The sequence below is a fragment of the Callithrix jacchus genome, chromosome 1 (assembly GCF_049354715.1).
Source record: "Callithrix jacchus isolate 240 chromosome 1, calJac240_pri, whole genome shotgun sequence".
NCBI lineage: Eukaryota > Metazoa > Chordata > Mammalia > Primates > Cebidae > Callithrix > Callithrix jacchus.
In genome coordinates this window covers 153,359,742-153,375,007 of record NC_133502.1, presented here as the reverse complement: position 1 = coordinate 153,375,007, position 15,266 = coordinate 153,359,742, and the positions used below count along the sequence as shown (strand labels likewise).

At 43.9% G+C, this 15,266-nt stretch overlaps 1 protein-coding gene and 1 long non-coding RNA gene across 2 annotated transcripts in view; both read left to right on the top strand.

Moving 5' to 3' along the window:
• Positions 1-15,266, top strand: part of LOC103794318 (uncharacterized) — a 190,718-nt gene that overhangs the window by 87,927 nt on the left and 87,525 nt on the right. The window lies entirely within an intron of this gene.
• LOC100403489 (heterogeneous nuclear ribonucleoprotein A1-like) overlaps positions 1-15,266 on the top strand; it is a 30,407-nt gene extending 15,141 nt beyond the window's left edge. The window contains exon 1 of the mRNA XM_002743168.7: positions 1-15,266. This exon is cut by the window's left edge and continues 15,141 nt beyond it. The gene's annotated coding sequence lies outside the window, so the exon portion shown is untranslated.

Sequence of the window (15,266 nt, the reverse complement as noted above, 5' to 3'; positions counted from 1 at the left end):
TAACAACCTTTAAAGGTCTGAGAGTGGAATAGTGTGTGTGAGCATGGGAAGGGAAACTGAGCCAACTCCAGTGGTTTTGCAATGACATTTGCTACCATCAGAAAAGTGTCAAGGGTCACTAAAGGAGATCCATGAAAAATAAAGAGTTTCCAGTAAAGTAGCAGGCAAAAGACATTTCTAGAAACCAAATCTTTATGCTCATTGTCTTTCCTTTTGAATTCAACAAAATTCCATTGGAAATAATTTCCTGAAAGTGTGAGGAAAAAAATTTTGTAAAGGGGGCTAAGAGGGTGATTGTGGCTTGGAATATCAGATTTACTGATCCAGGTATCACTCTTAACACCATTTTTAGAGGAGGTGGCATTTCTCTGACACTGGAACTTCTCTCTGGCCATCATGATCTCACCTCCTTCCTCAGGGCCATAGAAATTCCAGCAGTGGTCTGCCTTCTCTTGATCCTCCTTCTTCTTCTTCTTTTTTTAAGACAGACTTTCATTCAGGTAGGCTTGCAGGAAAAAAAAAAGAGACAGAGTTTTGCTCTTGTCACCCAGGCTGTAGTGCAATGGTGCTATCTTGGCTCACTGCAACCTCCACCTCCCAAGTTCAAGCGACTCTCCTGCCTCAGCCTCCCAAGTAGCTGGGATTACAGGTGTATACCACCATGCCTGGCTACTTTTTGTATTTTTAGTAGAGATGGCCTCCCAAAGTGCTGGGATTACAGGCATGAGCCACCACGCCTGGCCTTCATCAGGCTTTTTAGTCTTCTGGATTCTGTTTGATTGTTGGCAAATGAAAAGCTCTAGCAGGAAATCAGAGAAGGGTGTGGGAGGGAAGTCTGGATATTTATTTCTCAGGCTCACTCCCTGCAATATTACCCAATGCAGGCTTTATCTCTAGATTGGAGGACATAGTTCCTCTCAAAGTAGACTTCTCTGCGTGAGTCTCTCTATTAAGGTTCCAGTAGCTGCTCCTTCTTTTTATCTTTAACAGCATAAAGGTGGTAACATCCCACTGTTACTACTGAGGTTACTCCACTGTCCCTTGTGAGTCCTCTACACCTACTTTTTCTAAATAGCCCTTTCCTAAGAACGCAAACAATTCTACTTTGAAAGCACCACCTACTTTCTGCTGTAATCCTGATTGATACGGTCAGTTTGGCAGCAGATTCCAGAACCTGTGCCAACACAGCCATCTTGATGGCTGGCTTATGTCCTGGAGAAATGGCTAGAGGACTGGCTTGAAAGACTTGTAACACTGGAAGCCTAAGGCAATTTTGCCATGGAGCAGCCATCTCCAAATACGATGCAGAGAGAAGAGTCAGCCTCCCTTGCTTTTTAAAAACAGCATCTTCTAGGTAAGAAGTTGCATTACCATGTTGGCAGCAAATGGAGGCAAAAGCTCAGCCCCAGCCATGTGGCTTCAGACATGCCAGGCAACAGTGGTCTGTATGATCCTGTGCCTATTATCTAATACTGCATGTCAAACCTTCCCAAAACAGAATAGCTTCAAAGAGCCATTTGATTACTCCTCCTTGTTCCATGGGATTGTGGTGGGTTCAGCAGGAAGGTGCTTGCTTGTGTCTGTTATGCAGTTGCAGTTAGATGGTGGCTGGAGCTGGAGGCTCCCGAAGGCTTGACTGAGTTGAATATCCAAATGGTGTCCTCATTCCCACATCTTATAAACCAGTGCTGGCTACTGAATAGGAGATGAACTGGAACTAACAACCAGGCATTTGATTTTCCTCCATAGGGCCTACTCACGTGGGTAGCTTGGGCTTCCTTGCAGCATGGAGGTCTCAGAGTAGTTAGAATTCTAACATGAAAGCTGTCTTCAAATTAGCTGGGTGTGGTGGTGGACACCTGTAATTCCAGCTACTTGGGAGGTTGAGGCAGGCGGATCACTTGAACCCAGGAGGTGGAGGTTGCAGTAAGCCAAGATCATGCCATTGCACTCCAGCCTGGGTGACAGAGTGAGACTCCATCTCAAAAAAAGGAAAAAAGAAAAAGAAAGATAGCTGGCTTCCCCAAAATTGCATTTTCCAAGGGAGCCCGATGAAGATATATTATTTCTTATAACCCAGCCTCTGAAGACATGCAGTATCACTTCAGGCACATCTAATCATCAAAAGTTGGTTCTAGGCCTGCCCAGATTTAAGGGAAGAGAGTGAATATCCAGAGCGATGGATTACTGGGAGGCCATCTCTGGGGACTATTATAAGCTCCAGGGGTGGTTATTCTAGCACCAGTGGTGGCAGCAGCAAGGACTGGAAACATCTCTCTGGAATGTCAAGGTTTCTGCTATCGGCAAGATACAGCCTTGAGAACAAACAGAATTGGCTTTTCATTTCATATGCATATCTGCAGGCTAGGGGAGCCCCTTGGAAAATCACGAGAGGGACTGGACTAGGAATCTTAAAAATCCAGGGGCTCAAGTGTCCTACTTTAGGATACATTGTAGTAGGAAGGCAAAACTATTCCAGTTTCACATAGATGAGCAAGTTGAGGCTGAGAGAGATTAGTGGTAGAATCAAGATTCAAACCTACGCCTGGTTGTTGTCAAAAACTCTTAATACTAAGTCAGAGGTAGATTACTCAAAATGTCTACAGGGGCCAGACACGTTCAATAAATACATCAAGCTAGAGTAAGACAACTGGCAAGAAGCAACCTATGTTGCAATCAAGCTGAACACCTGTTTTAAAACATCTGCCTTTTAACATACTTGTAGACAAATCCAAACTAAAACAAAATTCAGCCCAAGGGCAGTGGTGTAGGTGGTGAAAATGGTGCCTGCAAACAGTGGAAATGTGTTTGTGACTTTTCTTCCTAGGGAATGGGCTAGAATTTGCAAAGACTGTTTTTTTTACTACTTTCTTAGAGAGTGGCACATAGAAATTTTAAGTTCTCTGCTCCAACTCCTTCCCACGTCCTTGCCCAAAGATTGTCAATTTACAACCTAGGTACTAAATTCTACTACTACTTCCCAGATATGTCATTTCATTTAATCTTCACATAGCTTTGTAAAGCAAGTATTACTGAAACCACCTTTGCAAAAATAGTAACAGAGAAATGATGGCAGTGAAAAACATCTGCTCTGACCAACCCTCATCTTGCTTTTAACCGCCAAACTGTCCTTAATCATTCCTGGGCTTAGGTCAAGCTAACTTTGGGAGACATTTAGTTTATAGTTTAAATGAGAATCGCCTTTCCCCCAAACTAAACCATGTTCATAAAGCTAATGAAAGACAACTAGGTTAGGAGGATGAAGAGCCTGAATTATGCTAAAGTGTGGATGCTGTAAACCAAAAAGTATCTGAAACAAGTCTCAATCAACTTAGGAAGTTTATTTTGCCAAGGTTAAGAATGCACCTGTGACACGGCCTCAGAAGGTCCCTGGGACATGTGCCCATGGTGGTCGCAGACAGCTTGCTTTTTATACATTTTAGGGAGACATAATACGTTAATCAATACATGTTAGATTTACATTGATTTGAACTGGAAGCGGTGGACAACTTGAAGGGCAGAACTTTCAGGTAACAAGTAGATTTAAATATATTCCTTTTTTTTTTTTGAGATGGAGTTTTGCTCTTGTTACCCAGGCTAGAGTACAGTGGTGCAACCTCGGCTCACTGCAACCTCCGCCTCCCTTGTTCGAGTGATTCTCCTGTCTTAGCCTCCCGAGTAACTGGGATTACCACACATGGCTCGAACTCCTGACCCAAGTGATCCACCCACCTAGGCCTCCCAAAACACTGGGATTATTCGCGCATTTAAGTATATTCTGTTGTGATTGGCAATTACTGGGTCGACAAAGTTATTATCCATAGAAAAGAGTGTCTGTGTTAAGACAGGGGTTGTGGAGACCTAGGTTTTATCATGCAGAATGCCTCCACAGGCTTTAGAGAGAATAGACTATAAATGTTTTTTTATCAGACTTAAGGTCGGTGTTGATGTTAATGCTGGAGGGATATAATGAGGCCTGTCCCATTCCCATTTCCCATCATGGCATGAACCAGTGTTTCAGGTTAAATTTTGGAGTGCCTTGGCTGAGTCCATTCAGCCACTTGTGGAGGGACTTCTAATTTTATTTTTGGTTTACAAGATAAATGATTACCAGTCATTATTCTGGAGGTCACAAGATCTGCAACTCCCCCAATTAATTACCCCTGCAGGTAGTATCACTATTGTAGAACCTAAGATTGGCCTTTTGAGATGTCTTTTCAGGATTTTGCATTTCTGATGACCAGTGGCTTCACCAGGACCTATTGACCCCACCCCCAACTGGTCCTTGTGGCCCCACCTAGAAGGGGTCCACCAAACTGTCCTTGAAAAGCCCTGGCCTCCAAATTTTTGGAGACATTGATTTGAGCAATAATTCTGTCTCCCTGTGCTGTGACCAGTGTGAAAGGAAAATAAATCTTAGGGCTCCAAATCACTAAGCCAAAGGGAAAAGTCTAGCTGGAAACCGTTTAGGGCAAATCTGCCTCCCATTCTATTCCTTAAAAAGATAGCTACTGACCAGGTGCGGTGGCTTATGCCTGTAACCCCAGTACTTTGGGAGGTCGAGGCAGGCAGATCACCTGGGTTGGGACTTCGAGACCAGCCTGACCAACATGGAGAAACCCTGTCTATACTGAAAGTACAAAATTAGCCCGGCTTGGTGGCGCATGCCTGTAATCCCAGCTACTCAGTGCGGGGGTGGGGGTGAGGGTGCTACCTCTCACGTAGGCTGAGGCAGAGGTTGCGGTGAGCTGAGATCACACCATTGCATTCCAGCTTGAACAAAAGAATGAGACTCCATTTGAAAAGAAAAAAAGCTACATGGAGCCGAGAGCCTGTGATTCCAGCACTTACGGAGGCTGAAGCAGGTGGATCACTTGAGGTCAGGAGTTTGAAACCAGCCTGGCCAACATGGTGAAACCCTGTCTCTACTAAAAACATGAAAATTAGCGGGGTGTGGCGGTGTACGCCAGTAATGTCAGCTACTTGGGGGAAGTAGCTGAGATTACAGGCACACACCAGCACACCCCGCTAATTTTTGGGATTCTGGGGAGTGGGGCAGGAAAATCACTTGAACTGGAAGGCATAGGTTGTAGTGAGCACCACTGCACTCCAGCCCAGGCCAGAGAGCAGGACTTGGTCTCAAAACAAAACAAAACAAAAAAAGCTACATGTCCTCCTCACAAGGAATTTCCTTCTGGACAAAGGACAGACAGAACTCAAAGTCATCCCTCTGCTTGCTGGGATAAATGCATATCTGATTGCCTTCTTTAGAAAGGTTAATCAGAACCTTAAAAGAATGCAACCATTTGTCTGTTACCTACCTATGACCTAGAAGTCCCCAACCTGCTTTGAGTTTTCCCGCCTTTCCAGAAGGAACCAATGAACATCTTACCTATATTGACTGACGTATTCTGTCTCCTAAAATGTATAAAACCAAGCTGTGCCCTCATCACCTTGGGTGTGTGTCATCAAGACTTCCTGAGGCTGTGTCACAGGCGTACATCTTTAACTTTGGCAAACTAAACTTCCTAAATTGAGACCTGTCTCAGAGATTCGAGGTTTGCACCAGTGTAAACCAAAAATAAAATTCTAAGACGCCCCAGCCAACTGGGAGGACCTGTCCTCTCAGCCAAGGGCATTCTAAAGTAACACTGAAACACTAGTTCAGGGTGTGATGGAAATAGGTGGTCAGACATGCCTTATTATACCTCCCTCCCGTTGGAATTCAAGCACAGCTGACCAGCGTTAACATTAAAATGGAGACCTTAAAACTGACAAAATAGACTCTGTAGCAGTAAGATACCAACATGACACATAGCAGGCCTTGAAAGATACCGAAGTATTTTACCTCAAAATATATTTCTTTGACAAATTTTAAAATGGCCCTACAAAGCTGTCTCTTGACAATCTGTAGAGAATCCCCTTCTCTTTCCAGATTGCTTTCCTGATCCAGGAGAGAATTAACTAAGAGTTTGGCCCCTTTTTAAGTCTGATAAGAAATATTTGCAGACCGGGCGTGGTGGCTCAAGCCTGTAATCCCAGCACTTTGGGAGGCCGAGGCGGGTGGATCACGAGGTCAACAGATTGAGACCATCCTGGTCGACATGGTGAAACCCCCCCGTCTCTACTAAAAATACAAAAAATGAGCTGGGCATGGTGGCGCGTACCTGTTATCCCAGCTACTCAGGAGGCTGAGGCAGGAGAATTGCCTGAACCCAGGAGGTGGAGGTTGCAGTGAACCAAGATCACGCCATTGCACTCCAGCCTGGGTAACAAGAGCAAAACTCCGTCTCAAAAAAACAGAAGTATTTGCAATTTATTCTTTCTGAAGCCTGCTACCTGAAGGCTTCATCTGTATAATAAGAATCTTGGTCTCCACAGACCCTTATCTTAACATTGACACTCCTTTTTATTGATTTAATGTCTTTAGATATAAACTCTTTTTTTGTTGTTGGTTTTTTTTAGAGACAGGGTTTCACCATATTGGCCAGGTTGGTCTTGAACTGCTGACCTCAGGTGATCCATCTGCCTTGGCCTCCCAAAGTGCTGGCATTACAAGCGTGAGCCACCGTGCCTGGCCTAGATATAAACTCTTTCAACCAATTGCCAATCAGAAAATCTTTGAATCCTGCTGGGCACGGTGGCTGATGCCTATAATCCCAGCACTTTGGGAGGCTGAGGTGGGTGGATCACCTGAGGTCAGGAGCCTGGTCCCCTGATCAGTCTGGCCAACATAGTGAAACCCCCTCTCTACAAAAATACAAAAAAATTTTCCAGGCATGATGGCGGGTGCCTGTAATCCCTGCTACTCTGGAGGCTGAGGTGGGAGAATCAGTTGAACCCAGGAGGCAGAGTTTGCAGTGAGCTGAGATTGTGCCATTGCACTCCAGCTTGGGCAACAGAGCAAGACTCCGTCTCAAAAAAAAAAAAAAAAAAGTCATGCATTCATGCGTGAAGTAGGTGGGATTACAGGCATGAGCCACCACGCCCAGACAATAAAAATAAACTACATAATATGTAAATTAGATAATATTTTAGAAAGTGATAAATGCTAAAGAGAAAAATCAAACAGGAAGGGGGTTGAGAGAAGTGAGGGGTAGTGGACTCAAAAATAGGGAGGTCAAGGAAGACCTCTCTACCCAGAAGAGGCCTCAAAGCTTCTTGTCCAGGAAGTGGCAAAGTACAGCCCACTGGCCAAAACTGGATGTGGCCCATCTTTTTTTTGTTTTGTTTTTGAGACAAAGTTTCAATCTTGTTGCCCAGGCTGGAGTGAAATGGCGCAACCTCAGTTCACTCCAACCTCTGCCTCCCAGGTTCAAACAATTCTTCTGCCAAGTAGCTGGGATTACAGGTGCCTGCCACCATGCCTGACTAATTTTTGTATTTTGAATAGAAATGGAGTTTCACTATGTTGGCCAGTTTGGTTGCAAACTTTTTATCTTAGGTGATCCACCCATCCTGGCCTCCCAAAGTACTGGGATTACAGGCGTGAGCCAATGTGCCATGCCTGAGTTGTTAAATAAGAAAAAAGAATACAGGCCAGGCGCGGTAAAAAATATAGGCCAGGCATGGTGGCTCACGCCTGTAATCCCAGCTCTTTGGGAGGCCGAGACGGGTGGATGACCTGAGGTCGGGAGTTTGAGACCAACCGGACCAACAGGGAGAAACCCCATCTTCATTAAAAAAAAAAAATACAAAATTAGCCAGGTGTGGTGGCGCAGGCTTGTATTCCCAGCTACTCGGGAGGCTGAGGGAGGAGAATCACTTGAACCTGGAAGACGGAGGTTGCAGTGAGCTAAGATTGTTCCATTGCACTCCAGCCTGGGCAACAAAAGTGAAACTCTGTCTCAAAAAAAAAGGAAAGAAAAAAGAATACATGAAAGAGACCTTACATAGCCTGCAAAGCTTCAAATAATTACTATCTGGCCATTTACAGAGAAAGTGTGCAGACTTGGCCCACCTTTTATGCCATTGCTTTGACAACCAGCTTTACCCAAGTGTAACCTGACAGTACCTGGCCTCAGTTACATTGAACATCTCTTGTTTTCTTCCCCCACTTCCCACCTACATACCCATCATGGAAGTGTGACTGACACTTACACATGTGCCACCTGGAGTTGTGAATTACTTAACACCCTATGAGACAACCCTTGACAATGGGGGCTGATAGATAAGTGCTTGTGTCCCTGTTTCTCTCTCCTGGAAAGATAATTCTGTATTAGTCTATATGCTTCAAAAGGGTCAGTTACTCAAAGTGGTGACCAACTTGATAACATGTGGGCTCTTCCTCTTTCTGTTTCTTTTCCTCCAATTTCTCACTCTTTGAGCTCTTATTGTAGGATCTACTTTTGAGAGGAGCCCAGGCTAAGACTGTAACCGCCGATCCATTCGCCCTGCTTACTCCACAGACAAAATCAATTCATTTAGACCATGGCTTTGCAATTAAAAAAAAAGAGTTTAGGCCAGGTGCAAGGGTTCAAGTCTATAATCCCAGCACATTGTGAGATCAAGGCGGGTGGATCACCTGAGGTCGGGAGTTTGAGACCAGCCTGACCAACACGGAGAAACCCTGTCTCTACTAAAAATACAAAAGAATTAGCCAGGCATGGGGCACATGCCTGTAATCTCAGCTACTCTGGAGGATGAGGCTGGAGAATTGCTTCAAATGAGAAATGGAGGCTGCAGTGAGCCAAGATCTCACCATTGCACTCCAGCCTGGGCAACAGCAACAAAACTCTGTCTCAAAAAAAAAAAAAGTTTAATAGACATGAGGCTGGCCAGGCCATATGGGAGACAGTTATTAGTCAAATCAATTTCCCAAAAAAATTGAAGGCTAGGGTTTTTCAAGGATAGCTTGGCAGGCCAGGGAGTTCGCTTCTGTCTGTGGCCACAGGACCAGTTGGTGGGGCCAGAAGGAACTATTGTTCAGAAATGCAAAAATCTGAAAAGACATCTCAAAAGGCCAATCTTAGTGATGTTATCCACAGGAGTAACTGGAGGAGTTGCAAATCTTGTGATCTCTGGAATAATGGCTGGTAATAATTTTGTGTCTGCATCTTAACAAAATTCAGGTTTCTCATCCTCCTAACCTGGTGGTCTTTCATTGGCTTTACAAAAGCAGTTTAGTTTTGGGGAAGGTTAATTATCATCTAAACTATAAACGAAATGTCTCCCAAAGTTAGCTTGGCCTAAGCCCAGGAATGACTAAAGGCAATTTGGAGGTTAAAGACAAGATGGGGGTTGGTTAGATTAGATCTCTTTCACTGTCATAATTTTCTCACTGTTATAAATTTTGCAAAGGCATTTTCAAGACAGTACCAGGAGTGACCCTAGAAGGCTGACTCTTAGACTGGACTCTGCAACTGGTTCACTTGCCACTCCCCCCTCTGCTGGTGATGGGCATGCCACCCCTGGCATGCTGGGGCATCACAATTGCTAAGTCTCTCACTGGCAGTGGATTAGAATAGGGCACAGGTGAAGGGGGAAGTATTGGATTATGAGCTAGGTAAGGCACCTGATGGTATAGGCAATAATAGGATGTTCTTTTCTCTTTTGAGAATAGTGAGGTTGGCTGGCGTTTATTACCTTCTTTAGAAACCATGAAGGTAAATGACAGATTATTATTATTATTATTATTATTATTATTTTTTGAGATGGAATCTAGCTCTGTCCCCTAATCTGGAGTGAAGTGGCACAATCCCAGCTCACTGCAACCTCCACCTCCCTGGTTCAAGTGATTTTACTGCCTTTGCCTCCTAAGTAGCTGGGACTACAGGTGTCCACCACCACACCCAGCTAATTTTTGTATTTTTAATAGAGATGGGGTTATACCATGTTGGCCACGCTGGTCTTGAACTCCTGACCTCAAGTGATCCATGCCCCCCTCGGCCTCCCAAAGTGCTGGGATTGCAGATGTGAGCCACCACGCCTGGCAGTAAATGACAGATTCTGGTCAAACATCAATTAATTCCAGGTATGTTGTGAGACTCAAAAGGACTTTATGGCTGGGCTTAATGGCTCATGCCTGTAATTGGGAGGCCGAGGCGGGCGTATCACGAGATCAGGAGTTCAAGAGCCACCTGGCCAACATGGTGTAAACCCATCTCTACTAAAAATACAAAAACTAGCAGGGAGTAGTGGTGGATGCCTGTAATCCCAGCTACTTTGGAGGCTGAAGCAAGAGAATAGCATGAACCGGGAGTTGGAGTTGCAGTGAGCCAAGATCGCACCACCACACTCCAGCCTGGGCGACACAGTGAGACTCTGTCTCAAAAAAAAACAAAAAAGAGGACTTCAAGGAGAACCTCAACTCCTGCAGCCTCAGGGCAGACAATGCTGTAAATAAGTTTTTAAGAATGACTGAGCTACTTAGGGTCCTAATAGAAAAGGAGCAGGAACTAACACCTGCGATGGGAACATTTGAGGGCATGAGCCTAAGAATCTCATATCTCCAGATTCCTATCAGTTCTTTCACTCTTGTTAGGGGAAAGCAGTCTCCCCTTGGCTGAAGCCCTACAAAAAAACTCTCCATCGGCAGGTTCCTTGCAAGATGATACTTGTACTCCTTAAGATCTGCTCTTGCCTGCCCTCATTACCCTAAGTCCGATAACTAGGGACAAGTTGCATCAGAGCCTGAGGGAAAAAAATACCGTTCATGCTCCATGAGGAAATAATATACCAAAGAGTTGTAGGAGCTGACTAACTGGAACCAGGGCAACATGTGTAGAATGGATCTTGGAGAATGCTGAATTAGGGGAGGTGGAATATAAGGGTGCAGGGTGAAATTTACTATTATGGAAGTACTATCTCAAGACTTAGTGGTTAATGTTCTGGAAAGGACATCAGGAGCTGGCTCTGAGAATTTAATGGTGAATAAGAAAAATACAGCTTGAGGACTGGGCATGGTGGCTCACGTCTATAATCCCAGCACTTGGGGAGGCCAAGGAGGGTGGATCACAAGGTTATTTCCTGATATTAAGTCTCTAATACGTACCTGGCTCTTTAGCTACTGTATCTCATCTGGTTTATTTAGTCTTCTCTGTACCTCTGTGAGGTAAGGAGTAGTGGTGGGGTTTAATAGATTAAGGTAATATTGTCTGAAATTTTGTAAGCATGTCTTGATTCTATCACATGAAGAAAATATCTAGGCTTATGCCAAAAATCTAGTACAGATTCCTGTGATACAGGCAAGCAAGGCCTTTGAAGTCTTTTTTCCTCTCCCTAAATTTAAACACAAGTACTAGGATACCACCACTCTAACCAGCTACTTGGCAGGAAATCAAAGGAATGAATTCAAGATGGCTGCCCTCCTCCCATATCCAGGGGAGGCCTGCTACTCTGACCACTTTTGCTTCAGAGAAGGAGGAGCAGGAGAAAAGAATCACCAGTCTACTCAGTCTTCTCGCTCCCTGAAGCAGTAATGTACATACAAAAGAATTGTAGATGCTGGCTAACTGGAACCAGGGCAAAGGGTATGGAATGGATCTTGGGAAATGTTGAATGTGGGAAGCCAATGGGGAAAGAAAGCTGAAAACTGTTTAGGGCAAACCTGCCTCCCAGTCTATTTCTAAAAAACATGGCTACCAAGATTAAAAAAAAAAGATACATACATCTCTAACAAGAAATTTCCTTGTGGACACAGGATGGACATCATGACAATAACATAGAACGTGGGCCAAGTCTCCTCCGTGAATGGTCAGTGGAAGACCTGGAGTCCTCACCAGTAACAAAAAGACCCAGTCACTGTATACAATGCAGATTAGTTGTTAGTCCCCTGGGGAGAGTAAGAGGTAAGTGAGCAGAATAGCAGAGAATCCCTTCTTCCCTCTTAGATAGGATTACCTCCCGTAAATAGACAAAACTTTAATACCTCATCCTAGCTCAGCTAGGTAGCAAAGCCTAATCCAGATCTGACTTACTTCTCTGCAAAACCAATGTCTATAGCCTTTGAAAAGAGAAACTTTGGCTGGATGCAGTGGCTTATGCTGTTATCCCAACACTTTGAGAGGTTGAGGCTGGTGGACCATCTGAGGTCAGGAGTTCAAGACCAGCCTGGTCAACACGATGAAACCCCGTCTCTACTAAAACTACAAAAAATTAGCTGGGCATGGTGGCAGGGACCTGTAACCCCAGCTTGTTGGGAGCCTGAGGCAGGAGAATCGCTTGAACCCAGGAGGCAGAGGTCCCAGTGAGCCAAGATCGAGCCACTGCACTCCAGCCTGGGCAACAAGAGTGAAACTTCAACTCAAAAAATAAAAATAAAAAAGGGGAGAGAACCTTTGACCAAATGGAGGAGAAAAGAAAGTACACAGCAGTTGTAGAAGGCGCAGGAATTCCCGGGAGAGCAGGGAGTGCCTGGACAAATGAAATTATGGGTCATGTGGCTGAGCAGGCCAGGAAAATATTGTGAGATTTCAGCTCTTTCTGAGTAGAGTTCAGGTCGAAAAACAAACTTAGATTAGCTAAGGATTACCCAGATTTTTGACCCTGTTGAAATGTCTCTCATGTGATTCTCACTGGATTTCAACCTGGTGTGCTCTTGGGGATTTTTGTTTAATAATAATTTTTTGGAATATTAAAATAACTTAATATTTTTATTATAAAAGCAATGTATGCTCATTATAACATAATATAAAATATAAAAAGTTATAGAGAAGTACTTACAAATTATCCATAATCCCACAATTTAAAGATACTACAATCAGTTGGGCACGGTGGCTTAGGCCTATAATCCTGGCATTTTGGGAGGCCGAGGCAGGCAGATTGCCTGAGCTCAGTAGTTCAAGGGCAGCCTGGACAACATGGTGAAACCCCATGTCTTGTAAAATACAAAAAAGTAGACGGGTGTGGTGGTGTGAGCCTGTAGTCCTAGCTACTTGGAAGGCTGAGGTAGGAGAATTGCTTGACCCTGGGAGGCAGAAGTTCAGTGAGCCGAGATCCTGCTACTGCACTCCAGCCTGGGTGACAGAGCAAGACTCTATCTCCATTAAAAAAAAAAAAAAGATATCACAGTGAATTTATTGGTACATGTCCTTCCAGATTTCACAAACATATCTAAGTTTGCAAATGTGACAACATGCTCCCTCTTCTCACTTTCTGTGTTGGTCAGGCTGGTCTCGAACTCCTGACCTCAAATTGCTGGGATTACAGGCATAAGCCACCACACCTGGCCTGGTTTTTTTTCCTTTTTATTGTTTAAAGTTTTAATGTCTATCTCAGTGGCCAGGATAGTGAAGCCTACAGTTTAGAGAGCTTTCTTTCAGAAAACAAATACAAAATGCCTGCTAGGTAACTAGGCCACTCCAAGTTACCAAGCAGGAGGGGAAGTGTGATGGAGGTAATGTGGGAGTGAAAGGAAATGGCAAGCTTCACTCTTAGAGGCTAAAATATGATATTTTGGCAAATTTTATAGTAATATCTGACAGCATGGACACATTGCTGGGTCCCCCTCAGAAGAAGCCTGGGCAATGAAGGATTCAGAAGTATAAGCTTGCTAATGTTACACATATACTCACATATTTGTAAAAAACAAAACAAAACTCACCCATTTGTGATGAAACTATAGATTCAATTCTTTAAATTGTGGTAAAATACACATAACATGAAGTTTATACCATTTTCACTATTTTAAGTGTACAGTTCATAGTATTAAGTACATTCACATCATTGTGCAGTCATCACCACCATCCTTCCATCTCCACAACTTTATTCATGTTGCAAAACTGAAACTCCACACCCATTAAACATTAAACGCTTTTTCCTTCTCCCTCCAGCCCCTGGCAAACACCCTTCTATTTTCTGTCATTGTGATTTGACCACTCCAGGCACCTCATATAAGTGGAGTCATACAATATTGGCCTTTTTTTGGATTGGCTTATTTCACTTAGTATGTGTTCAAGGTTCATTTATTTTTATTTATTAAGAAAAATTTTTGTTTTGAGACAGAGTTTCGCTCTTTTGCCCAAGCTGGAGTGAAGTGGTGCGATCTCAGCTCACTGCAACCTCCGCCCACCGGGTTCAAGCAATTCTCATGCCTCAGCCTCCCAAGTAGCTGGGATTATAGTTTCTTGCCACCATGCCCAGCTAACTTTTGTATTTTTAGTAGAGATGGGGTTTTGCCATGTTGGCCAGGCTGGCTGGACTTGAACTCCTGACCTCAGGTGATCCAGCCGTTTTGGCCTCCCAAAGAGCTAGGATTACAGGCATGAGCCACCGAATCTGGCCTTTAAGGTTCATTTATATTACAGCATATATCAGAGTATAGATACAATTTTATAAATTTTAAAAACCTAACAATATTTCCGGCACACTTTTCCAGGTCATTAAAAACTTTTGGTAAATACCATTTTTAAAGGGTATGTAATCTTTCACTGTATTAGACTGACTGAAGGAGAATTCATTAGAGGCTGAAACAACCTTCTCTACTTGCAAGGAGAGCTAGCTGCTCCCCTAATCACAGACAATTGGATTGGGGACCAATGCAGTGGCAAAGGCTACCCAACTAATATGAGCTGGGCCCTGGCTGCTTGGTGTGATCATTCCTATAGAATGGTCCCAAAATGAGCCAATAAAATCTGGGAAAGTAGAGGTGCAGTGCAAACAAAATGAAAGCAGGTCCCGCTGTGAACCCCTGGGTTAGGAAATCAACTCCATCCTAATAAGTAATCTGATTTTGTCTCTTCTGTTTACCCTGATGAACTTGGCAGGCATAACTTACACATTCATCGTGTGGATTTATATTTATAAACACTCCCCTTTGGTGGACACTTAGGTTATTCCCAATATTTTGCTATTACAAATAATGTTTTAATAAACATCTTTGTATATAACCCTTTTAAAGATATCCAGTTACTTCCTTAGGCAGGGTGAGTGACTGTTTTTGGCAGCAAATTCATTGTGACTGGGGATTTTTTTTTTCCTTGAGACAGAGTCTTAACCTGTCACCCAGGCTTGAGTGCAATGGCACGATCTCAGCTCACTGAACTGCTCTCGAATCCAAGCAATTCTCCTGCCTCAGCCTCCCAAGTAGCTTGAATTACAGGCTCCTGCCACCACACCCAACTAATTTTTGTATTTTTAGTAGAAATGGGGTTTCATCTTGTTGGCCAGGCTGATCTCAAACTTCTGACCTCATGATCTGCCCGCCTTGGCCTCCCAAACTGCTGGGATTACAGGTATGAGCCACTGTGCCCGTCCTGTGACTGGGGATTGTTTAGCCCTTTGGTCTCTAAGAAGTTTGAGGATCCAAGATGACTCCACCGCTAAAA